The sequence below is a fragment of the Struthio camelus genome, chromosome 18 (assembly GCF_040807025.1).
Source record: "Struthio camelus isolate bStrCam1 chromosome 18, bStrCam1.hap1, whole genome shotgun sequence".
NCBI lineage: Eukaryota > Metazoa > Chordata > Aves > Struthioniformes > Struthionidae > Struthio > Struthio camelus.
The window spans coordinates 6,576,719-6,602,307 of record NC_090959.1 but is presented as its reverse complement, the minus strand read 5'-3'; the positions used below and the strand labels follow the sequence as shown (position 1 = coordinate 6,602,307).

General features: G+C 41.9%; 1 long non-coding RNA gene across 8 annotated transcripts in view; it reads right to left on the bottom strand.

Moving 5' to 3' along the window:
• The window catches only part of LOC138061524 (uncharacterized), a 32,927-nt gene extending 9,743 nt beyond the window's left edge, over window positions 1-23,184 (bottom strand). For 2 of the 8 annotated variants that reach the window (XR_011135349.1, XR_011135352.1), the window contains exons 1-5: window positions 22,458-23,183; window positions 17,871-17,967; window positions 12,996-13,159; window positions 3,042-3,171; window positions 135-227 (exon numbers count right to left, since the gene is read on the bottom strand). This is a non-coding gene — a long non-coding RNA (uncharacterized lncRNA). Of the gene's footprint in view, window positions 1-134; window positions 228-1,910; window positions 2,107-3,041; window positions 3,172-12,995; window positions 13,160-17,870; window positions 17,968-21,686; window positions 21,789-22,457 lie in introns of all 8 variants that reach the window. The other 6 variants (XR_011135355.1, XR_011135350.1, XR_011135356.1 and 3 more) reach the window with 6 other exon arrangements.
• Window positions 23,185-25,589: the final 2,405 nt, after the last annotated feature.

Here is a 25,589-nt window from a genome sequence, read left to right as displayed (position 1 = left end):
ATCTACATACATGCATATTTAATTGTATGCTTTAAATGGCAAACTGGCATTTAAGCTGTACCTTAGTCCCATTATATATTAAAAAAAACCATTTTCTGGATAGATGAGACATTTTTATAAAAGCAAATGTTTACCACCAACTGTTGTCTTGTAGCTGTTTCTGGCTTGCGAGGTTATAGGGATCAGGTCCGTGCTGTACCAGTTGCATCAGGAAGCAAAAATCCTTCCTTCATGAAAATATGTTGAATAAAACAAATTGATACAAACACATAAGTGACATGGTCAAAAAATGATTTCTAAGGAGGTCATCCAGCTCAAACTAAGCTTGGTGGAACCATTCCTAATAATGTCAGTAGAGGAAAATCCTATCGATAGCAATGATGGTTCGTAAAACGGATGGGCTGGTGTATTTTATTTACATTGCAGAATTGTAATTTTTGAAGTACTTGGAGATGTTTAGATGCAAAGTCCAGTTAAAGTGCAAGCTGTGCCTCTGTCTGAATTAATTACTACCAGACTGAATGTGACTTGGTCTGTGTTCCCGTACCCAAGAAGGATTGACAGATCGGCCACAGGGGAAGAAGTAAGTGGAATCTATTCAGCCCCTTTTTCCTCCAAGTAGAGGGTGAGATTACATGGGAGGAAATGAAGCAAGGTTCAGCTCAGTTTGCTAGCAAGAAGCTCTTTGGCTGTGTGGGGTAGGAGACGGGAGGGCAAAAAGGCCTCCCTGGGTTAAAAGGCTACCGACAAATTACTGGCCTCCCTCAAAGTGGAGGAAGCAGGGAGGAGTGTGATTCCAAGGAACATCTAAAGGCCTGCTCAGACTAACCACAGGATGATGCAGCTTCCATGCTGCCTCCTGCACTGGGTGATATCTGTGGGCATAACCTAGAGCAGAGAGATATGAACGTACCTGAAGGTTTAAAATTTAGGTCTGCAGGCAAATATAGAGCCAAAAACCTCCACCTGGCACTTTAGCATGCATCGGGGTTATTTTTAGAAAGCTGAGGGAAGTGGCTCCCAGTGACGATGGAGTCTCTCTAGCACTATCTCCATTATGAGAATTTTATTGATCACAACTGAATAGCTCAGACTTTTGTCTCCAGGTCACTAGTTCAAATCAGGCTTGGAGTGACAATGAATTAAAGTGTTTACCACCTAACGGCAACAGCTCAGCAGCTGAAATAAGCTGGCTGTTGTATTGAATCAGATCCCCCCATGTGGGCATACTTTAAGAACCTGTGTAGCTCCCTGTGCTACAAGACCTACCAGCATAGCAAGTTCAGTACAGTGCCAATAGTGTTACACTGCCTATGTTGACCAAAGCAAGCTAGGAAAGGGCTGCCTCCCTGAGGACCCTCAAGGAAATGGGATATATCTCACGAGCTTCTCAATCAGCAGAATTTGGAAGAAAAACAAATAAAACAGTTAGTGGTCTCAACTGTGCTTCTTGTGGACAGTCACCCGCGTTGCAAAAGCTTTGCTTGTGATTGGCACTAATTGTCCTTCCTTGCTGAGCTCTTAGCCAAGAAGCCAGAAATGGAATTACAAAAGGGAATAAAGGTCAGCCTGACAAAACCATTTAGGTGCCTCGCCCTGAAACCAATGGGCACGTTGGTCCCTACGTAGGGCAAGGCCTGGACTCACCTGACCTACAGTTAGTCACCCCAGTGCTTACTTCAGGACTTCTTCTCTCTTGAGAGAGAAAGGCACCTCCAGAAGTCAAATCAGAGCTCCTGGGGGATGGCCCGCTCCACAGGAAGTGCTTGTCTCGTTAGCTAACCAGAAAGGACCAGGGAGATCCCTAACTCTAACACCTTAGATAACTGCCTAAACCGAGACATCATTAATCCTGGCCTATGCATCTAAGTGTCTCTGTGGACCAGTGCTAAGCATAGGATTTCTCTTACCTCTTGCTAGTCACCAAAATAACAGCAACTAGTCTAAGCTAGTCTGCCTTAGGCTCCCTCTAGGAGGCGTCTCTCCATTGGTCTAGAGGGACCCTCCACTTCAGCTCGAGGCCTCAGGTTTCTTCTAACCAGCTCTCAGATTGCTCTTTTTCTCTCCTCCAGATGGTCCACACACCATGGCTGAGCCTGGGAGGTGCTGCCAAGTCAGGACGGGGAGATCAATATGACGGTTATATACACTGCAACGGGAGTGCTGTCTCTACCGAAGCCAGGCTGTCTACCTTACACTGCTCGTTTCCATGCACCATAACGCTAGTGTCACACTGTCAAGCATGCCTAAGTGACTTAGAAGCTTGAAAGTTATCTTGATAGCTAAATCATACTGCTAGTTTTTATTCCCTGCCTTTTTATAATGTCTTTTTGTACAACTTCAAGTCTATTTTTCCTGTTCATTAGAGCGTGTAAATCCATAGCCAAGCCAAATCCATAGCTAAACCGAGTATTAGTGAGTTATCAAGGGTGCTAGTAACTAGCAGGCTGAAAGAGGTACGCACCCTATCTACCCTGAAATTCATACTGCCTTAAAGCAAAGCAGAAAAGCAATTCTGAAACTGCACGTTTTGTAAGAAATTAAATAAAAAAGATATGCAGTGATTCTCGAACACAATAAAATGTTAGTTCTCTAATCAGAAAGCAGGTCACTAACTGAATGCTTGCCGTGAACAATACATTTGTGGTTATACAGACCTTAAATGCATGGTTTCTAATACAAATTAACTGAAGTATCTTGATTGCTAGTAAGTTCAGTGCAAACATGCCTCTTTGTGTCAGCACAACTAATAGTTTTTATGTATACATTTTTATGTATTTCTAATTTCATTAATCAACATATAGCTTGTTTTTTAAAACTAGATTTTTGTTTTTCTAATGAAGAAGATACAATTTCTCCCTCCTTAGATTTATACTCTGAAGCCAATGTCTGTTGGAATAGCTCTTAGCTATCAGCTCCATCAACTCCTCTGCAGAGTTATCCTCAATACCTTAAATTAAGGAGTGCCCAGTTACCAGCTGCCCAGAAACATGCCACCTTGGGGAAGCAGGCAGAAGGTGTTCATGGTATGAGGTACAAACCTTACAGACCGACAGTGATGTCTGATGACTGACATATCAAGCTGTTCAGTTACTCAGTGCTCTCACTTTTCCCTTCATAGGCATATTCTTAGGCATAATCTTCTAAAGGTTGCATTCTTCTCTATGTTTCCTGCAGGCATAAAGTAAGTGGCAAATCTTCAGATATGCAGACTTATGAATAGGATACACTGTGCAGAATATCAGCGAGCATATTCTGGGGGTTATAAAGAAAAAGAAAACTGAATCAAATGAAACATAAATGGTCCATTAGGCAAAATAAAACTGGTAGTATGGGATTCTAATGAAATCAAATTAATATTTGCGGAAAAACAGCTGGGTTTAGCGAGAATTTTCCTACATGATGCTTCAGCACTCAAAAATGTCAAGTGTTTAAAAAGTCGCCATTTCAAAACAAATAGTGGTGTCTCAATGGAAAATGTTAGCATTTTTTCACTTGAACATCACTGATTCTTGAGAAATATTTCATTCTACAAAAACTTTCAGTATTTTATTCAATTTTACCTATAAGTTTCAGAAGGAGAGTAGAAGAGAAAGGGGAAAGGGGTGTTCTTAGTAGAGCAAACATTGTCTAGGATGACGGGCTTCTCAATGCGCTCTGGGTAGGTGAATTTATGTGGTAATTGCTCTGATCTGAAAGGCAATGTCCAATCCCATCTCTTTCTTAACTTTAGCTTGGAGTGAGTGTCAGATCCCAATGTAAACTTTCCCATCTGTGTTATTCTATTAACTGAAAGGGAAAGGGATTAGTATGTGTACTTGTCACATCTTTTGACCTGTTGCATACTGAGACCGAAGGTAATGTTAAAGCAAACAGCATTCTTCTCTCTCTGCCAGGATAAGCAGGGTATGGGGGTGGCGTTTTGTTAAAAGAAAAGAAATCCAGACCACGTGAAACAAAGTTATGTACTCTGTGCAAAAATAAATCTTGAAAGCTGTAGACTTCCAAAGGATATACCTTAAACAGGGCAAGAGAGAGAGAGAGAAAACATTTGAGAGGAAAGTTCCCCTCTCTGCCAAGCGCCAGATGGAAGGCCTTCCCACGGAAATAGTTACAGAAGACAGATCGCTGACGGAAACCGTTGCCAAGTGAAGGAGGTCCCACTCGTCGTGCTGGTAAGAGCTTAGTGGACGAGAATATAATACTCTGATTAAAACACTTGTTCCAGAAAGGGGCTGGAATGTGGCAAAGCGCTCCTGAAGGCAACAGAGGGAGGCCAGTATGCCCGAAAGAAGTGTAAATTTTGGAAGGCTGATGTGGCTTGGGGCTTTATTCTTTCTTTTCATACAGATTCCTGGGTTTTTTTCTTAAGGTAAGTTTACAGAGCACATGCACATGCACCCTGACATGCAAAAAGGCAACAATAATCTGCTTTTCTTCTCCCTTACCCTGCCTTCCATAAGTCCATTACAGTGATTAGGACAGGATGAAGTGCTCAAGCCGACGCTGATAGAGCATACGTTTGGGTACAGAAGGTTTAATGAAGCCAGGCACCAAAGAAACTCCTTCCCAAATGTTTCACTGTTGACTAGGCACTTAATTATTAAATGACTAATAAACAATATCATCCACATCTAGAGAACATCTAGAGCACAATGCTCAGTCTTGGACCACTTCCCCCACTCCCAGTGCAAGCAAGATATGAACAAACCAGAGCGAGTCCAGTCGTGGACTCTCAGGATGGGAGAGGCTGAGGGAGTGGAATTTGTTCAGCCTGGAGAAGGTGAAGGGAGGGGATCTAGTCGGTCCTTTCCACCAATTAGCGGATGGCTACAAAGAAAATAGTCCAGTTTTTCTTAGGTGTGCACAAGGAAAGGATGAGAGGCAACCATGACAAGTTGCAGTAATGCAAATTCCAACTCAGTTGAAAACAAAATCACCAGGAGGATGTTAAGGGTCTGGAACAGGCTGCACAGAGCAATGGTGAAATGTCCATCCTTTAAGATACTTAACAGTTGGCAGCACAAGGCCCTGAGCAACCTGACCTATCTATGAAGTTGGCCCTATATTAAGCATTATACTTTTTAAATGATGTAGCCATTCACTTTCAGAAAGCTCCATCTCCTAGCTCAACTATAATGTTCCCCTCTACATCTAAACCTTTACTTTTACTTCCACAAACCAGAAGACAAAATAAAAGATCTCCCTCAGTGGAAGAAGACACTATTGTGCTAGGTGCTACACAAACATGCAGCAAAGGTGGAATCTTCTTTTTCTTCAGTTCTTAAGAACCCATGGTATCTTCCCCACAGCACCATTTACGGGTGACTGGGACCAGTTCTGTATTGGCTCATGCTGTATCATTGCAGGAATTAACAAATCTCATTCCTTTCCTACTGTCACTAAGCTGGCAAAGCCAGGGACATGGATACTACGCTTCGTTAGCTTAGCTTATATGTTTCCAGAAAATAGTGTAACGACGCAGTTAAAAGAATTGCCATTAAAACATGATGTATCTACTCTCAGTGACACAACCATAACAGTAGAGGGTCTGTAAAGAAGAAAATTAAAAATGACATGTGACTTCCCAGCAATGATGATTAGTGGTATATAAATTAATCTAGCGGAGTGTGACAAAAAGGAACATTATAATTTCCCCTCGACCTCAGTCTAAACAAAATGGGATGTATTTCCTTGTGCTTTACAAAATATTAGGCAAACTTGGGTTAAAAGTTGTAAGGAAACATGAGTGAGACAGAACATGGAGCGCAGTGGGCAACACTCGGCTTCTGCTGGTCTACGTGGCAGCAACTGAGATCTCAGTGACTGCTGTCACAGTCCTCAGCACTGACAACGTTGTTCCCAAAGCATCAGCCCCTTGCAGAACAGACTATCAGACCAAAGTTTATGGCAGGCCAAAACGATAAATGCAATCATTTTAATGCAGTGATTGGGAAATGTTTACAGGGTGAAACTCTTGGCTGAACAAAGAATGCATTTTTGGGAGGCCATGTGGCATGGGTCTCTGCTTTGCTGAAAGACAGAGCAAGATAAGAGCCCTCACACTTTACCAGATTTACTATTTTCTATTTACAGGAGTAGAAGGGTCCAGGCTGACAGCACCAGACAGCGTTATTGCAAATTCCCTCATGCAACTCTCTTCCCTTCCCATTTTATTCTCAGCTCCTGAATCATTTTTACTGACTTTGTGTTATGGTAGCACACAACTGCCCCACCAGCAGGCCAGGGCCACATTGCACTGGGCCCTGTGCAAGCAGAATAAAACCCTGCTACCAGTTTCAAGGTGCCTTAAAGGCTCTCATTTCAGCAGAGGTGTTTATATGAGGTGTTTATATTGATATTTGCATATACTGATAGTCTGATATCATCAGTTCACTTGCAATTTAGAGAGAGCCTAAAATGACTTTTCCCTAGGCAAATATATTAGTTCACCGTATACATGCGGACCTAAAGAACAATATTTCCAAATATGGAGTCTTGACAATCTCCATGTAAAGTACCAGAATTATTCCATATCTAAACTTAATTATTAGGAATCATTACCCAAAGTCCTGTGGGAAGCTGCCAAAGTTCTAGGTTTTCATATCCACAGAGACCATCCTCTTTACACAAGTGATTAGCATATATTTTTTCTCATGCGCAAGTACACATACACAAGCAAACATAAAGACATACACACATATATGCAATACACACTGATAGATGAAGAGAAGAGCAAAAGCCACGTTAGGGCACCAGTGACCGTTGGGTTACTGGACCTGTTTTAGACATCTGCGACAGGATAAGGTGCAGTTGTACCTGCAGTTGTACCATGTCTCTCCACTATCTGTAAAGATGGCCCTAATCAGATGTTTTTGTGGTCCAAAAATTCCCTCCTATGGTCCGAAAAGAAAGCATCAGTGTTCACTTTACATCAGGGATTTGTAGTCTCCTGAAATGGAGAGACAATATATGCTGTCCTCAGGGTTATTTTGTCTCTGTCCGAAATCAATGTCTTTAAAAAGACCACCAGTGTGCTCAACAAAAGTTCCTAGTACTCTTTGGCAGCTTTTCGTTCTAGTTCCATACTGGCCAAATAAACTAGCTAATGCATTTTAATCCTTAATTGGATTTTTCTTACTTTTTTTTTTTTCCCACCTGAAGAGAATATTAGTTCAAGGACCATGTATTTATAGCCCGCTTGATAGCGTTCGGATGCTGAAGTGCCAGCGTTCTCACTACCAGCTGCTGCCAAGGCCTTAGGACACACACATTCATCTACACATATGCGCAGACAGGCAGATGCACACACCATGTACATCAAGGCTCTGCAATGCCAGCAGAAAGATACCTGATGATTTACCCTTACTTTAGCAGTAGCAAAGTGAAAGAAAAACAGAGCATAGAATATTTCAGCATCATCTTAAACATTTGCATATACTTGTTTAATTTATGTTGCACTTTTTCCAATTAGGATCTTTTAATCTATTTTTCCCCTCTGTTTATTTAACAGCAATATATTTGTCTTCAAAATCTATATTTGAAATTGTCTGACCTCCACCTTATACTACCAACAATTCCAAACTTCTGCTTTTATTTCTTAGCTGATAGGACCTGAAAACTGTATAGGATGGTGAAGTTTCTGATACGAACAGCTGCTACTTTTCTATTTTAGAACAAGTGAACAAAAGGAACATCAAAACATTATTGTTCCATCCTTTTCCAAAGCTATGAACCATACTTTACACGGAGAATTTTGGACCAAGTCTCTAATACAATAAGTAACAGCGAATGGCGCTTGTAGGGTCTCATATGTAAAAATTGTAGGTGGCCACAACAGCAAATGCCAAATCACCTACTGGCTCGAACAGAGTCAGGGAGAAAACTCAAAACACTTTGAGCTCCTTGAAGAGCTATATATCCTTTAGTTAACTAAGTGATACCGGTGTAGGTCTTGTTTGCACTTGATTTTCCCTAATCTCATCCATCACTTGCCAGCCATTAGGGTACCTATAAACCCTATTACCTACATTGTCCTGTCACCTAATCACTGCCCTCTCTGATACCAGTGCTATCTGCAAAGCTGATAAAAGTCGTGGTTCACACTATCGCACTATGCAGCTTACATTTGCCTTAAGTAAAGACGAGCTGTGCCAGTATTAAATCATTTCAAATTTGTCTGTCTGCACTTTGTAAATATCTGTGTGAGCAAGCATATCAGGATGTGGTCCTAGCCAAACAAAAATAAGATCCACTCAGCTTCAGTCTGAGTTTTGGACCATGGTATATCAGAATCTAGACATGAACTGATCCCCATCACTTTGCTTATTCCTTCACTCTAATAAAGTCCCGCTACACTGACACAAAGTACTCAGAGAAGTCTTTAAAAGGGGAAAAAAATCAAGCTAAATCAATTCTCAAATTCCCATGTAAACTGGGTTTAAGAGTGGAAAATTTCTTTTACCTATTCTTTGGGTGGTACAAAAATCTAAAATTCCTATAGCTCTGCTTCCTTGGGCCAAGTCAAACAAGGATATTGTCCTTTTAATGTCTTAAAGGCTCTGTTTTCTTGTAATGCCAAATGCAATATTTTTTTGAAAACACTACACCAGAAGTTTCCCAGCTGAGAAAACAGGCTGGTGAAAAATGGTTTCAGAAAACGAAATAAACCATGCAAAAGCTGTTCAGGGTGTGTGTATGAAATGAACATCTGGATTTGGCTTGTTAAACTGCCTCCTTTTTTTTCTACCCCCCCCCTTTTTCTTTTTCTCACAGCTGTTCGAAAGAGTCCTAAGGGCAAAGAGACAGGTCAATGGACTGGGTTACACCTTTTTTTCTTTTTCTTGTTTCAAACCTCTTTGCACCTACGCAAGGAATCCAGGCCACATGTGTGTTTAATAAGTAGGCACAAACACAAGAGAGAAAAAAAAAAATATCTCAATTCCTGTTGGTTCTTAGTAGAGACACTGAAGGAAAAATAAACTCAGGATTTCAAATTTTCTCAAAAAAAAAAAAAACCAAACCCCTTATGGTTCTAATAAAGTATTTTTAAAAAAAACCAATGGATTTTTTTCATCAAGGTCTTTGCAGAGCATATCACTTTCTCTGCTTCTTTAGAGAGAAATAACAAAGGGTTAATCCATTACCTGCTGCAGCAAGAGAAAATTAGAAAAGTCAATGTCCTGAGTTCATCGAACTGAATCTTCCTATACCGCAAAACGAATATATACATTTGTATCAAATGGGTTCATATTTAATTTCAGGCTGCAACTTCCCCAGCTAGAGTAGTCCAGAAATGAAAGAGAGAACAAACGGAACTGAGAAATTATCTGGAGATGTTTTCTGAGAAACAGATGATTCGTCTTTTTCTCCTAACAGGATGGCCTTTGGCATTGCTAAAGCCCGGGCCAGTAACAAAGCATTTTTCAGCTTAGCCAACCTGCCGCTGGCAGAGCTATAGGGAGTTCCCTGTCACACACCACTTCCGGATGGTGTGGAAGGGCTCCACCAGGTCCGACCCAAGTCTTGGACCATATATCAGATGAACACATTGGGGATTTCAGCCAGTGGTGCTGGGCTGGGAAGAGTCTGAGTCCACTGACAATAAGCTGCATGACACTGCTTTATTCCTTTTGAAATACAGCCACGTGGCACTGTACTCTCTCTCTCTCACACACACACACACACATCAAAGAACAAGGCCACCAAACCTGAGCAGATGCTCATAGCTACCGTAAGCAATATGCCCAACTCCTACATTTGCCAAGGGGTAAGAATGTACCAACAGGAAATTTCAAATCTGAACACTAGGATGCAAACATACCATGTTTAAGAAACAAGATTTTAAAGCTTGGTTAGACCCCAAAACAGGAAAGAGTTTATTCACTTGCTCCAGGTGTAATGCGAAGCACACTGATTAAAAAACTAGAAGGAATAACTGATGGAAATAAGGGAATGGCTCATGAGAGCCCAGTACCTTCCAAAGTCAAGCTAGCTTCAGATTCAAGGTCTGAAAAGCAGCCTATAAGGACTCAGGAGTTAAAACCCTATTTTCAGTCCAGCTATTAACAACTTTTGTGCTCCCAGTGCACATCGATACTTGATGCACAGATTTTAAGCCTAGACACAAATATTACACTTGTGGATAGGCCTATGTAAACACACACTGCTGCTTCTTATAGGTTTTGCAGGCACAGGTGGAAGTTTGTGAATCTCGTAGTAGCAAACCTGCACCACGTCTGTTTAGTACATCTCTTTCTTCTGTTGCTCCTCTGAGTTCTGCTTGGGGTTGGTCACAGCATTGCAGTCCAATACAAAAAAAAGTCCCCAAATCCTTGAGTTCATTTGGGAAGTCTGACTTTGGCTAGAAAATTAATGTTGAAAATCAAATACTAGAGTAAACCTCCCTTTGTAAAACACAAGGTCCTAATGCCAGGAAAGAGGCTGTATTGCTTAACACTGACACTATAACTCAGGCAACAGTGTGCTATTTTCTGGAAAAAGCCTCTGCCAAAAAGCCAGCCTTTGTTAATCGGTGCTGCATGGTCGGGCCAGATCACACAGCGACCGTGTTGAGCTTTGGGAAGGTCTCTCAGAGAGGAGAGGATGGGTGTAGGTTGTTGATGCGATGACCCTGGGTTTGAACTATGTAAATTATACAAGAAAACAAAAGTTATCACTAAACAAAGGATATACAGAATAAAAAGAAGTCCCACTCCTATCCCGGCACTTTCTTTCCTGCCCATCCTTGGTCTGCAGGTGATCTCTAACGGACCCAGTCCTGCAGCACCAAAGTCGAGCAAAGTTTGCTTCTGAAAACAAGGAACAAGCCTTGAGATGGGACATGTTTCCAGATCGGGACTTCCACTTCTTCCCGGTCTCCTGGCTGCCTGTCACAGCTGCATCCTGGTGATGGGACGCCTGGCACAGCTCCACGCAGGCGCCTCGGAGCTGCAGGCTCCTGATTCGTTTCAATTGTCCAGAGAAATTTCCATGACAAGAAGGCAAATCTAAATCTGAAATAGGAACTTGCCTTGTGTTAAGTCTGTCTAGTTACGGTTACATTCGGTCTATGAGGAACTAATTTGCTAGTATTTTCTAAGCTCAGAGCTGTTTCAGTATGATTGAAGGGCAGTATTACCTCAAAATCTAGTTGAAGGCAAAGCTAATTCACTTTCTCGCTTTCTCTCCTCCCTCTCCTCTCTCTCTTTTTGAAAAAAAAGACCACGAGAGGAGCATGGCAGTGAATATAATTTATGGAGCTCCTAATAAAAATGCTATGGGGAAATAATTACTGGAAACATCTGACTGTGTGACTGTAAATGCCTAGGCCCCAGTGCGCTGATTTAATGGACCGCTGCTTTAGTCTGTTATGCCTTGTGCTACTGCCTTCAAGCCCCCCTGCCCTCCTATTAAACTGCTTGCATCACTGCTCGATCAGAACTTTATTCTGCAAGGTTTCTGGCAACTTTCCAAAGAGCGATAATGTCAGCAGGGGTGACCGCGCTCACAACGAGGCCTCGGGCTGGCCTGGGAGGCAGAAAGGGCTCCGCTGCGGGATGGGGCTTCGTGGAGAAATCACGGTGAAACGCTGAAGGTTTTGTGGTACTGAGCCTGAACAATATTTAACAATCCAGACGCCAGGTGCTTTAGGTATTTCTGAATGACATGGGTTAGATATGAATTCTTTAGTCTTTTTTTTCTAGCCATTTATCATTCACAAACCACCAAACTGTTTGTTGTTTTTTTTTTTTAAATATTCTTTTATGATCTTCGGAACCCCTGGTACGAAACCACGCAGCCTCCCTGCACAAAGGGCATTTCTTACCGAGAAGAATTACTAATGCCCACCAAAGAACACCTTTTTGCAAACAGAGGCAAAAATTTTAAAATTCACAAACACCTTGTAAGGGATATGAAAAACACAAGGATTTGAAGTTACTGCTTCATTTGCAGAAACAGTCCTGAAGAAAGACTGGAGGGCTATCATTTAACTACCGCTGCTGACTTGCTAAATGAAGAGGAAGAAGTAAAAGGCAGCTCACTGCTACACTGACAGCAAGAACAAAATCATCTCCACTCTTTCTGAACCCCGCAGTTAGCACGCTTTTTCTTTTTTTTTTTTTATTGCTAGTTTTAATGCAATATTTAAATTGGAACTAAAACAGACCATGGAACATTAAATCACTACCAAATGCAAATTTACCTAGATTTCTAAACTAAATTTTTTCCTACATTTACAAAGCAAAATTCCAGCATTTGAACTGTGAGCTCCTATTGCATTTAATGGGAGGGAGCAAACTCCAGACATTACTTGGAATATACATGCACTTATCTTGTTGTTACAGGTCTACCTCACAGAACTAAAAGAGAGCTTTAGTAACAGACAGTATCTCTCCAGGGTCAAACCCAATGAATAGTGTTTTTTGAAAGGATTATTTCAAAGGAACTCTGAAATAGAATCTAACGACTTGCAAGCTACAGAATTGCAGCATGGGAGGAAGTAGATAATGAAATATGACAGCAATGCATTTTTCATAAACCCAGTGATTTCTATCATAATGAGAAACCCATCTATAATTCGGAGAACTTCCCCCTCCCCAAAAGGAAGCCTACACTGTTGCAGAAAGTGCGCTGGAGTACGAAATGAAACAATAATGATGATGATGTTAGTGATGAGTCCCACAGCTCTGTCTTCCCTTCTGTCCCACTGAGGTTTCAGTCGTGATTCAAGAGGAGCAGTTGCAATCCCTCTCTGCCTCAGCATCACTAACCAGGGGAGCTTGCAGGCACACATCAGAGACCTCATGATAGATGCTAAACCCTAGAGAAGAGGCTGTTCTTTATCTGCAGAAAGTTAAGGCCTGCATCTGCTCTCAATTAGCAGGCAATTAGGGGAGTTGAAAACAAACCTGTTTACCTTGGCTATGAAGTCTAAAATAATTTGTGAGATGTCAGGACAGGATATTAAGATGTTAATGATCTTGTTTCTTTACCTTTTTTCATGCAGCGTAGTATCACATCTTCCTTTCTGATCTCCATATACAATGACAGATTGATTGACTTCTGGGAGGCTACGAAACCACTGGAGGCCACTTTGGATGGGAGGGAAATTCTGCCTTACAATTAGTAGGAACTGGAGACCAGAGAATGAGAAGTTCTTTGCAAAAAAAAAAAGGAAGTTGTTGTTCATTCTTTAATTGCGAAGTAAATATAGGCCATGGATTACAATATGCAGAGGTTTCAACCACAATTCTCTTAGTAAAGGCCCTGTCGGCAACCTGCTGTGAAAGTCAGAAACAGTGACCAGACAAATCCAAAAGCGACTGTGTGCGAACCTTTGCTGGACCTGTTTCAGTTGCAGTGGTTCTTACCCCAGTTCTTTCTCCACAAAATCCACAAAATCCAGCACAGGCAAGAGATCATGGTACAAGATCATACACTTCCCTAGCAAGTATTCTGAATGAAACGTCAACGCAAGAATGTGATCTTTGAGCTTCAACTAAAGAACTGGGATATGACCTTATTTCAGTGTCACTCTTTTCCAGATTATCTATTTACAGCACTAATTATTCCAGAAGAATACTGCATTTTCACCAACGACCACTCAGTTCAGCAGAGTCTACTAGGGTGAGGTTGCTTAGGGTTTAAGTGACTTTTGAGCTACTTTTGCTCGGGCCACTTCTGTTCCACCTTACAAAAAGTCATTGCAGAAATAAAGTCTTCCATAAATAAAAACTGAAAAGTAGCATTAATATCTTTTGCTTCTGAAATTATATAATTTTCATTAGTATGATAAGGTAGAAGAATAGTGGGATAGATCAGGAAAGCAGCAGAACACCACTGCCTTGAACATGCTTTTTCAACCTTACTGGGTAACACATTGGAGTACCAATCTTACTGACTCCCCAAATTCATTCTGGCAAAGAGACTTATTATTATATTACCGTTAGATTATGTACTCATCATACCTTACCTCTGAAGCTCGTTACTAACCAAAAATAATTCTAGTAAACAACATACTCTTAGTCAAAAAAATTATGGTTTTACCATTCCAACTAATCAACACACTTACTGCAATTTTAGCTGCTATACAGCACAGCTTTCTTAAAATGCAAATTACTTACGTCAAGCAAATGTAGGCCTAGATTTGCCGTGCCTTCATTTCTGCAAAGCTAAAATACCTCTATAGAGCCAACATTTCAAAAAGCCGTTGAATGAAAAGTGCACCACAGGTGCTACTGTGCCCTCTTGTGTTCTCGCTTGGGCCATCTTCCCTCTTGTCCTCTTCTTTCATCATATGCTATGGATCTAGCTCTAATAAGAGCCAGGTGCTCAAGCCCCCAGGCTACAAAATAGCTTTAATTATAATATTAATAGCATTCTGCTAAATCAGAAAAAAAAAAAAAACAAATAGGTCAGTATTTGCGGTTACATTTTTCAATGGCCTGGTGTTTGTTTTCTTTCCAATTTTACGTTTTTTCACTGGCATTTGTAATGCCTGAGAGACATTCCAGAGGCCAAAATACAGACGATCTGATCTTTGCGTGATACTCCTAACTTTCCACAAAAAGAAATAGCAGAAATAGATCAGATCTACATTATACCAGCCCCAGAGGTATACCCTTGAGTCTTGACCTCCTTTGATGAAAAGCAGCAGAACTCAGTATTATTAGCATTTATTGCTATTATCTTAATTGCTACTATTATTAAGCAGCCCATGAAATATATTAATATACATAATACAAACATAGACATTTGAAAAACAAATTCAAGCACAAAGAAAAGATACCTCCTATTTACCAACTTTATTTAATACATTCCATTAATAACTCTCTCAGATGCATGCTGTATGAGTCAGTCGATAGTAAAGGTTAGGATGAATGTGTACGGTATAGGAATGCCAGCTGGTCTCCTTTGTGCATGCATATTATTAGAGATAAAAAAGGGGCAGGATCTGTTAAAAGGGAAGCTTTATATTGGCCCCATAATTTACTCTCTGCCAGTAACTTTCAGAGCCCATCAGTTCTGTTCAGAAGTCCAAAAAAATAAAAGGGGAGGGTTTTGCCAGTTCATTTCCTGATGAAAAAGAATCTGAACCGCTTCAGGAGGAGAGAGAATCAGAGGAGGACAATTCCGTTTCCCAGCATCAAGGCTCAGAAACACGCTTTTGTTCTGCGCTGTGACAAGAAGAGAACTTTTCACATGTTTTTACAAAAGTAGAATTGGTTTGAGGGCCGCGGGCCCCGTGCAGTTCTCCAGACGGCACTGCCGAGAGCTGCGCCCCTACTCTCTTGGGGTGACAGGGAGGAAACCCCACTTGCTGACATCATCGTCTGGCACAAACCTTGAGCAAACTGTTCCCCTTTGCTTAAACGCCTCCAGGCTTGACATCTGCCTGTCAAAACAAGCCCCTTCTGCTTCTTGCATCACTCACATCAGCAGCAAGCCCTGGATACGCACCGAGCCCAGTCATTTGGTTGGTAACATTCGATGCAGTGAGCTCAACTCATTCACTCCTAGCTCTATTGACTTCTCACAGCTGAGAGTAGTAAAACATGTTTTTGTCAGTAAATTAAACTGCTGTGACTCAGACACTGACACACAGGGTGCAGTTGCAGTGTGTACAGTAACATGGTGCCATATTTAGAGTTCTAACCATAACCACACTCGCAGAAAGTGCATTAGATCAGCAGCCAGTTTCCCGGACTCCCACTCCTTGTTTCTGACTTCAGGAATTCAGATTATTTGTCTTTTACCAAATAAAGTTGCTTAGGAGATAAAACAATAAGAAGGAAAAACATAAGGGCTTAACAATTGTTTTAATCTATTCCGGCTTGCATAGATAATGCTTATAGTTGAAAACAGCAGATTGCAGAAAACAGCAGCAAATTGAAACCTAACATGAAAATAAATCTTATTTTCAGTTTTTAGAACTTTAAATTTCATCGTTAGTAGCATATACTCAATTTACAGAAGTTTTGGCAAATCTTCATTGACTACATTTGTCTTCATTAAGACAGTCTGTGAATATCAGCCTATACAAAGTGGGAAGACTCCCAGAGGAAGGGGTTTGGGTTCAGCATTCTGTGACTACTATTACTTATTGCAATTAGCTATCAGAAGGGAACATTTTAGCTGTCTTGGTGCAAGGTTTTCTTCTGTAGAGAGCAGGTCTGGTGCAGTACAAAGGCTCTCAATTTAAAAAAAAGAAAAAAAAAGGCCAGGTATTGCTAGTAAGATGAAGAAAGCTGACAGCTTCACACAATCGGACAGGATGTTTGGGGATTAGAGAGGATCAGAAGCTCAGGCTTTCACTGAAAGAGAGGTTAACTGTTTTACCGTTTCACTGTTTAACAGTGAGAGCAGCCAAGATCAAAGATACCTGTCCTGGGAAAGAAAAGGCAGATAAACATCATAAGTTAGAGAAGAGTACAGGAAAAGGGGATCTGGGACATATCAGATAACTCTGACCTAACTCCCAAAACATCTCCCGCTTCGTAAGGAAAAGGAGTCAGTTCTATACAGGTGTATTTATTATTTTGTCTACACTTGTTTCATTCTCACGCTATTTAAGAGTGAATTATTTCAGTACCATAGGCAGCATCTGAATGTATGCTGCTGCTAAAACAGGAGTGAAGTTGTGAACAGGGAGCGCCCCACAGGGTTGGGGATCTACGAAAAGCGTGGACTTAGGTAGAGTCCACAAGGTCACGGCTGGTCCTGTGGTTTTAGGGCAGCTGCACCAGAAAGCTTCCCTGCTGCGAGCGTGCGTGCTACGAGACACGGCCAGGGAGCACCCAGCCCCTGGAGAGCTGCCCTCGAGAATGGCACCCAGAGCCTCCGTGCGTCCCTGCGTTCGTCCCACTGGGACAGTCCTAGTGAGTGCGGCACTAGGGGACCACTGCCTCGCAGAAATGAATGAGTATCTCTTCCAGGTGCCCAGTTAATCCACTGTGAAGGCAAAACTGGGTTGGAAAACAACATGTTGTGCTCTGTCCTTTTTTGCCAATCTTTGGATGACTATGCACTAGAGAAAGACTGTTTGTTTGTTTGTTTTTCTTTTAGTAAGAATAACACTGCATAGAAGGAGGACCAAGGGCAACACAAAAAGTGATCAAAACAGTGTATCAACTATTGCACAGTTCAAATTAGTTTAAGCGCTGAGGCCTGAAATGCCCTCTTCTTACGACAGTAAGTGCTACTGACCTAATCCCTTTTGATCCGTTAGGAGGGCAGGGAAACAGAAGGGAAATCAGTTATCCAGGGCATAACTGAGGCTAAAAAAGAAATTAGAACTTTCCTGTGAAAATTAAGGCACTTAGCAGTGTTGCTATTTTACATTGGACTCCAGCAAGTCCCTTAGGTTAGATCCCTCTCCTTAGCACATACTTCTCTCTTGCAAAAGGCTCAGAATTGCTCTCGATCCATTTATCACCTCTCTGGAGGCTGGCAGCACAGGAAGAGAGGGGGCTGGCTGGCTCGGCTGTAGCTGTTTATTTTCTGGGAAGTCAGACTTGGTCAAGTGGAATGAATCTTGTGTTCATTTTAAGAAAGTTTATATTTGACTCTGGTAGGGCTGGGGAGGAGGTGAATGATAGGAAAGGGAGGGAATGATCAGCGATCTTGCGGGGCTGCCCTCAAAGTGCCACAGACAGCCCTCCCTCCATTCCCAAGATAGTGAGAATATGAAGCAAAGCACTAGAATCAAACATCCCTGATTTATTTATTTTTCTTCAAAGCTCAGAGATGGCTCTGTAGCTAAACCCATCTCTAATTCCAGAGCTGATCTTGTGGCCCATAAAAAAATATAAACTAAATCCTCTACTTTTAAAGCTCAACTGCTAAACTTTAGAGAAACAGTTCCTAACCTTGCAGTGTATTCTGACTCATCCTGAAGCAATAATCCACATTTGCGATCCAAATCTCAGGGGCTCTCTGACGGTCTCAGCTGCTGCTGCTGCTGCCCTGCAAGAGAAAGTAAGGGTCATTAGGCTGCCTGCAGTTCCTGGAGCTGTTCTGCTGGCACAAGATACAGCAGTGACAAGGGATAAAGGAGCTGAACCGCCACAGAGTCTCACACCAGCTTTGCAGGGTTCCATGAAGCAGCTCTAACCACGCTGGGCCACAGCCCACCAGAAGGACAGGGGAAATGGCTGATGCAAAGCTGTGGCTTTTGCAGGGCAGACATGCCAGTATTCCTTCTCTAGCAGTTGTGTGCAGCGAGTGTGGGCAACAAAATCTCGGCTGCCCTGCACACGGAGGAACCAGTAAACAGAGATGCTCCATATAGACTGCATTCCCCCATCCAATGCAAGCCAAAAACCAGTCCCTGCAAGGCTATGTACTAATAAAGCAAGCCTGCTAGCTGCTTCTCCTGTACATCTCCTGTGGCTAAAGACTCCTGGCCTCTGAGGCAGTCAAGAATGCTGTCCTTCTAGATTTATAATCACAGAGATTTAGAAAAGACTGCGTTGTTGTTAGGTGCCTTGAAGTGAAAGGGGAAAAATAAACAAATAAACGGCATGGGCATTGCCACTGGAAAAAAAATCTGATCTCAGTCAACCAACCACATTTACTGCTTTGCAGCCCATGGCCAGGCTTACTAAATAAACCATCACTGTCATCCCTTCTTTCTTTTCAGGATTTCTTAGGGGCATCCATCTTCTTTAACACAGCATCCCCGATTTCAAAAGCCAGACCCAAATTAATTCCGGGAATCCTACGGCGGGGAGACATTAAAACCCATTTAGAGGTTTCTGTGGAAGCCTCTCTCCATGCTTATTTGAGTCAGGGCAGAGTCGCGCTGTAGCGTGCTGGAGCCAGCCTGAAGGAGCAGGAGGTTATAGGTCTGTGGCAGACTGCAGGGACATGCTGGGTCGGCTTATGCAATAACCGAGGGTTTTGTTTTCTGTGGTGGGGTGTCAATGGTGCGTATGTGGGAGGAAGGGACTGGGCAGAGCTCTGTTTTAGGGAACTAAATTAAATACTTCTTTAATTTTCATTTTAACCCCTTCGCTCTTAGGCAAGTCATTAAACCTCATAGGTTTCATTTCCAGATAGCAGCTGCCTTCAAGAATGATGTGAAAACATTTCTTCTAAAGCTTCCTTAGCCTACGGAAAAGTAAAGGTGAGAAAAAAAGGAGGGGAAGCGGAGCCACAATACTCAAAAGAAATATGTTTAACCCATCTCTTAGGGTCTACATAGGGTCTACATAAGGAAGGAGGCTTGCTGCAGGTTTAGGGGTTTAAGTTACCCCTCTGGGTTAGGTGTTATGCAGCATCTCTCCCGCTAGTATGCAAACATTTACATTGCTAAGTGTCTCACTTGTTTTTTTTTTTTTTTTTAAAGCCTGCTTTAAGACAAAGGAATAGTTAAAAGAGGGGGCCAGGAGAGGGGATCCTGCCTCCCAGCTCACACACTTGCAGATCGGTCGTGTCCCCAGGCCCCACGTCAGCTGGGAAACCACAGCCCACCGTGGCACTCTTAGCCACTAGCACCAGGGAGAACATTACTGAACATTTCATTTTCTCTAGCTCATAAAAGTAGCATATTTTTTTTCTTCCATCCCCTCCTGTTTTTTATACTAATTTTTGTGGGGATTTTTTTTTCCGGGTATTGTCGAACCTTGCTTCGGACAATCTGTTGGTAAAATAAACATTTCCTGAAGATACATTTCCTTCCTTTCTGCTTCAGAAGAGGAGAAACTCCTTGTCCTAAGCAGATATACTGAAAGGTTTGGGTTGTTTTAGAGAAGTGACTGCCATTTGGTGCTAAGCTCTCACCTCAGGATGCGATGTACCTGCTACTTGCAGAAAAGCAGAGCGCAGCACTCCCTGTGGGGTCCTGTCTGCAACGGCTCGAACGGGCCATACCCAGAGTCTGCCCCAAACTCCCCGCACTTGCCGTCTGCTCTGTCTGAATCCACAGCCAGCTCCGTAACTGAAGTTAGTGAACATCCCCCATGTTCAACAAAGGCCAAACTAAAAACTCAGCTCTGTGTACTCCCCAGTCTTTGGGAAATGTTTCATCCAGCCACTAATGCTATGGTTATATTGCTTTCTTCCCGGTGAGAGGAGCAAGCTAAAGCCAAAGTGCTAAGAAGATAAGAATACGAGTTGCTGTGTTGCATCCAATGTCCTTTTCACACTCATGGTGAGTGTTTTGGAGGAAGGTGGCAAAACCCCCCAGGTGTTTTGGAAGAAACTAGGAACAGAGCCTTTTTCAGGCATCTACGGCTGCCAGCGCAACGACGGATGTTCTGGGGGGTGGTTCTTGTCAGTACTCCAACATCCCATCGTTTGTATGAGATTTCTGCATTATATGAGCTTACAAAGCCAGATTGCAAAGCCTGAGAGATTTTCAGATATTTTAAGCAGAAACAATAACAACAAGAACAGCTTTTTTTTTCACAAGTGATGGACAAAAAAGTGTTATTCAGAACTCCTTGGATGCTAGGATTCAGACAGAGATCATTTACCAGTTTTTAAAGCTCTACTGAAATTTTTCTTTGTGTTTGAATGAGAAAACAAAGTCCTGCAGAAAACAGAGCTGTTCTTGCTTACTATACAGACCTACTGTTTGCCTTTGGCAAATCCCCTTCAGCCAGGTATGCCTCAGTTTCCTAACTATATAATGAGTGAGAAAATGGAGAGGTAGCCCTTTTGTTACATACTTAGGGGCACATGGAGAAGTTTCTGGCCATAACAGACATGAGCTACTATTAGAAAATTGCCTAACAGACAATGTCTATAAACCCATGAGAAGACAGGTTCAAAAGCAGCATTTCACGGAACAGACACTAAATGCAAAGGAATAAGAGTGAAATTCCTTGAAAGAGCTATGAGAAAAAAATACAACAGGCACATTAATTATTTAACAAAACTCAGATGTCCATTAATGGCTACTTAGACAGTGTTTTGGCAGGATAATCTATCTACTGTATCACTATTGTATTCCTTGTAACTGCACATTTTGCTTCCGTATGTTCATGAGCTATTTCTCTTGCTCCTGTCAATGGGGGTGAAACTTTTTAGTTCCCCAGCTCATTGCCAGTGGTGTCTATTACCATACCCACTCCTAAAACCAGCATTCAAAAAGTCTTCTATGGACCGTTGAACAGAAAAACGAAGCCGTCAACTCAAGGCACAAAAAAGCTGTGATAATTTTTTTTTCAGCTGTAAATCACTGAATCCTCATTTTACTGAAATGTGGGGCCAGATTCTGATCTTATCTTTATTAGCCAGTGAAGCTTCTAATGTGTCTAAGATCAGAATCTGGCCGATAAAAATAGAAAGATTAGAGAAGTCATATTTCGTGCTCTAGGGTGCCGCCTGCAGGTTTTGAAACTGCGGTTTACTAATAACTATTCCAAAACAACATTGAGCATAGTCATTTCTGGAATAAAAAAGGGACTTATTACACTCAAACTCCTAGAGAAATCAAGGAATGAAAATATGACCTGTTTTTGATTCAGCTTTGAGTAAGCAGAAGCTGAGATGTATTTCTTTTTCTTTTTCCTAACAGTGAGTTTTAGTGATCATTTAAATCCGAAAGGTAAAATTCAGTAAACAAGCCAGAGGGCCATAAATTCATACAGATCAACTTGGGAGAAAACATACAAAGCATTTTTCACAAATGTTACATTCTCTCACACAACACCCTGCTTCGACTCGGCCTCACAGACCTCTAACCATATAAATGCCTTTGAGGATCCTCTCTTCAGCCCCCAAAGTTGGACCACGTATGTAGACGTTTCAAATTGCTGCTGTTTTCAAGCTAATACATCCTTTAAAAAAAAAAAAAACTCATTTAGTAACACCTCCTGCTCTTTCCAGTGCACAGGCTCTGAGCTCAGTGTCTGCAGATAACCTTACTGAAGGTACGATAACACGGAGTACAACAGCAATACTGGGCAAACCCTTGTCAGAGCTACCTGCCCACGCAGAACAGCTCTCCTGGAGGTCTGACATTATTTGTGCCTGCCTTTACCTCTTTGTTCTCACACTTTTCCATAAGGCCTAGAAATGGTTTCCCAAAAGGCTCTGCATTTGTTCTGGCAGCAATCCATATTTTGCTTCCTTGCGCTCCTCTGGGTCTGAGGCTGCCGCCGTCTACCCTTCTGCTGCTGGTCCCACCACTTCCTCCCCACGTCCCGTGCTTGAAGTACAACTCAACTCATATTGACCCAGTTAAAAAAACACAGGTTATTTGTTTACGGAGCACATTACACACTAAAAGACACAGTCAAAAACAGCTTAAAGGGGATGTGGGGGCCTCCTAGGTTAAGTAAAAGTCATTTCTGAGACTCAGCTCACTAGGATGGCCTGAGCATGGCCACAGTTAAGGGATGCACCCTCAGTTCAGTTCAGTTCTGAATGAGGTGACAAATGGAAATCAAAAGGGAAGGGAGAAGGACACAAAATAATTTCAAGAAGAGAGAAACTAAATAGCTTACCTGTTCTGAGGTTTTTAGACCTGGCAGTGCATTCCAGCTGTATTAACCTAGGAGCTTTGATGCCATTGATACTATAAAAATAAAGCCTTGGTTCTCTGTGCTTTCTTTATCGAGAAAGAAAAAGGTTGGTCCACGCCTCTAAAAAATGCATATTGTTTTCTGCGAAGAAACTCAACAAGAGTAGGCAATTTTTCAAAATATTTCTAAAATATTTTTCAGGTTTTTGCCAAACTGATTCAAACTGAAAACACCGATTTCATTTTTAAAATGAAAAGAATCAAAATAAAGTTTTCTGAAGGCTCTGAGATTACTGTTTGATTGGTTTTCCTTTAATATTTATTTCTTGTAAAAACATAGGAAAAAAGGGAAAAAAAACAAAAGGAGGGATTGAGAGGAAAAATTGAGCAGAAATACAAGCCTGATAAGTCTTCAGAAAGACTGTATTCATTCTCAATCTTTTTTCCCCCCAAAAGTGAAGCATTTTACCACTGTAAGAATTTTGCATGAAAATTGCTGTATTATCCACACAACTATATTCAACTGGAAAAAGAAAAAAAGTACTTGAAGAACACATTTTAACCATCGCTCATAAAATATGGTCTTTTCTCCTTTTCAACGCTTCCCCTCATAAGTCAAAGTCACTACCAGAAGTTCACGGCCCTTTGCACCGAAAAAGAAAGCGAAAAAGGAGATCGAGACGAAAAAGGAAATTGAGACAAAAAAGAAAGAGAGCGCAAGGGAGGGAATGTAAAAAAGGAAGAAATGAGAACAACCCTGACACAGCAGAATTTGTTACAGTTCAGTGTCCTGTTGAAAATCTCCAGTGGTAGCCACAGAAATCCATCAGTGTCCCGAACGACTGCTCACTTGAGGTTTATACGGCACCACATATAACATCGATTAGAAAGGGAGCCAGCTGGCAAGCAGCTAACACTGCAGAGCTGCGGAGCCCAACGCTGCAAACGTGTTTGAAGCAATCGCAGATCCATGCACTTTGTGTGCCCAAGGTTTGCAGGGGCACAGCGGCAGGTATGGGTTGCCACTGGCAGGAAAGGGGAGAAAAGGGACAAGAGATGTCCATCTGGCTATTGTCGATTAGCCTTTAAATTCTTAATAAGGACCTGCTTGATATTTTATTTCTAGGTTAGACTGAAGCCCCTCTCCGTGAGGCTGGCCAGTTCTTCCTTTAGAAAGCAAACGCCAGCCAAATCTTTCTAAAATATTACCACTCTTATTAGGAGATTCGTCTCCTGAGGAAGAACTGCTCCTATAAAGGATGCAGGGAACAGCGTTATGATTGCTTTTTCCTCTTACAGATAACCTGAATGTTAGTATCCGTGCAAGAACGTGTGGGAGCGAAGAACAAGCCTGTCTTTAGGGAGTGATTTTTCATCCAAAGAATCCCAGTGACCTCTATACCACCAGTAACACTAATCTCACTGGAGAGCTATGAGCGCATGGCAAGTAAAAGATAGCTCAGACCCTAAGGAAACAAGGTCCATGGGACCCAGCAAGGTCAAGAACTTCACCAGCTTCACAAGTGAAACTCACATTCAAAAAAATTGGAAATATAAGCTCCTGCACTGCTGCTACCCTATAGCCAACAGCCACTAAGAACAGGCAACTAACAGGCACATCAGCCACTTCTGAAACACGGACATTGATTGAGTGGAACTCAGAAGATGGTTTGATAGCATCACTACGCGACAGACATTAGGAAATGAAGGCTGCTATATCTATTTGAAACTAAAGGAGATATTTTGATCAGGAAGTTGATTAAAAATGGGAACAGCAGAAATTAATGCTAGAAAGAAGAAAAATAAACCAATGGTTGCATTTCAATTTTCTGAAAAAAAAGGCATTTAGGACAGAAATGGAAAGTATTGGCTTTCTTATTTATGTATAGAGTTTATTTATGATTACTTCCACACTCTAAACTTACTTACATAAAATAAAGACCCAACAGAGCTAGGTGAAAAGTCAAATATAGGCTCACTGAAAACACTACTGGAGCCATTTGCATGCTGCATGCAAACAGAGAGTGTGGACATGTGCAGACAGTCTTGTGCTTTGGCCACCTCCAGGCCAAGCCAGTTTCAGGACATGTTCCTGCATTAGCATGGTGCTATCCCTGAACTGTTAAGTTCAGATCCCCAAAAAGGCTTACTAGCAGAGGCGCAGGGCCACGGTACAGACTATATGGTGCACGGACGATAGCTGGCTTGCATCAAAGCAGAGCAGGTGTGACTATCTGTACGCATCCAGCTGAACACTCCTTTAGACTCAAACAAATGCAGTACCCATTCAGGTGGACGCATTCAGGAAAGGACGCATTTATTTCCAAGCGGTCTATGTCCATTAGCTCTGACTGTATGGGATATGGCTGAGAGTCTCACAGAAGCTCAGCTCCAAACCTTCTGCATCCCCCTGCTATGGTCTCTTTATGTGCCCAAACATGTTACTTTAACGTCAGTAGTAAATCTCCCTTTTGCCTCAGCTTGTTATGGATTCAGTCAAGCCTGGTCTTGTTTCTTTTGAAGTCAGCAGGAAAACTCTAGTGAGGGATAGAATGAAATCTTTCCCCATTCTCTAGCATCTTTTAAGTGTCAGATTAACCTCATGCAACGCAACCTGAAGTCCTTCACTCTAACTGGTGCCGCTCCTTTAGCTACTAGGTTATATCCTCTGGAGCTTGTATCCTGGTGTCCCAGCGACAGCAGCAAGAACAGCTGCCAACATGCTGGGAATATCTGCTTTGGAATCTCAACTACTGTGTGAAGCTGCTGCTCTCTAGTTTGAGATTTGTGTTTGCAAAGGAAATCTGTCCAACAACAACATGGAGAGAGAGGGAAAAAAGGAGGAAAAAAGGCTTTATATAACAGAATTAACAGAGCTGTTGCAATAGTAACATGAAGTTAACAGGCAACTTTTCCTCCACCTTCTCTCCCCCTACCCCAACCTCCTCCTCTAACAGCAGTTTCATTTGTTTTTGTTTCCAAGCTTCTTTTACTGGCCACTCACACAGCCTAGCTCCCTTTGTCTAATTTGGATCTCGAACTTCCATGCAACCGACTCTTGCTGTAACTGTAAATCTTTTTATGGCCCTTCTGCCTCTGAACTGTAAAAGCAATG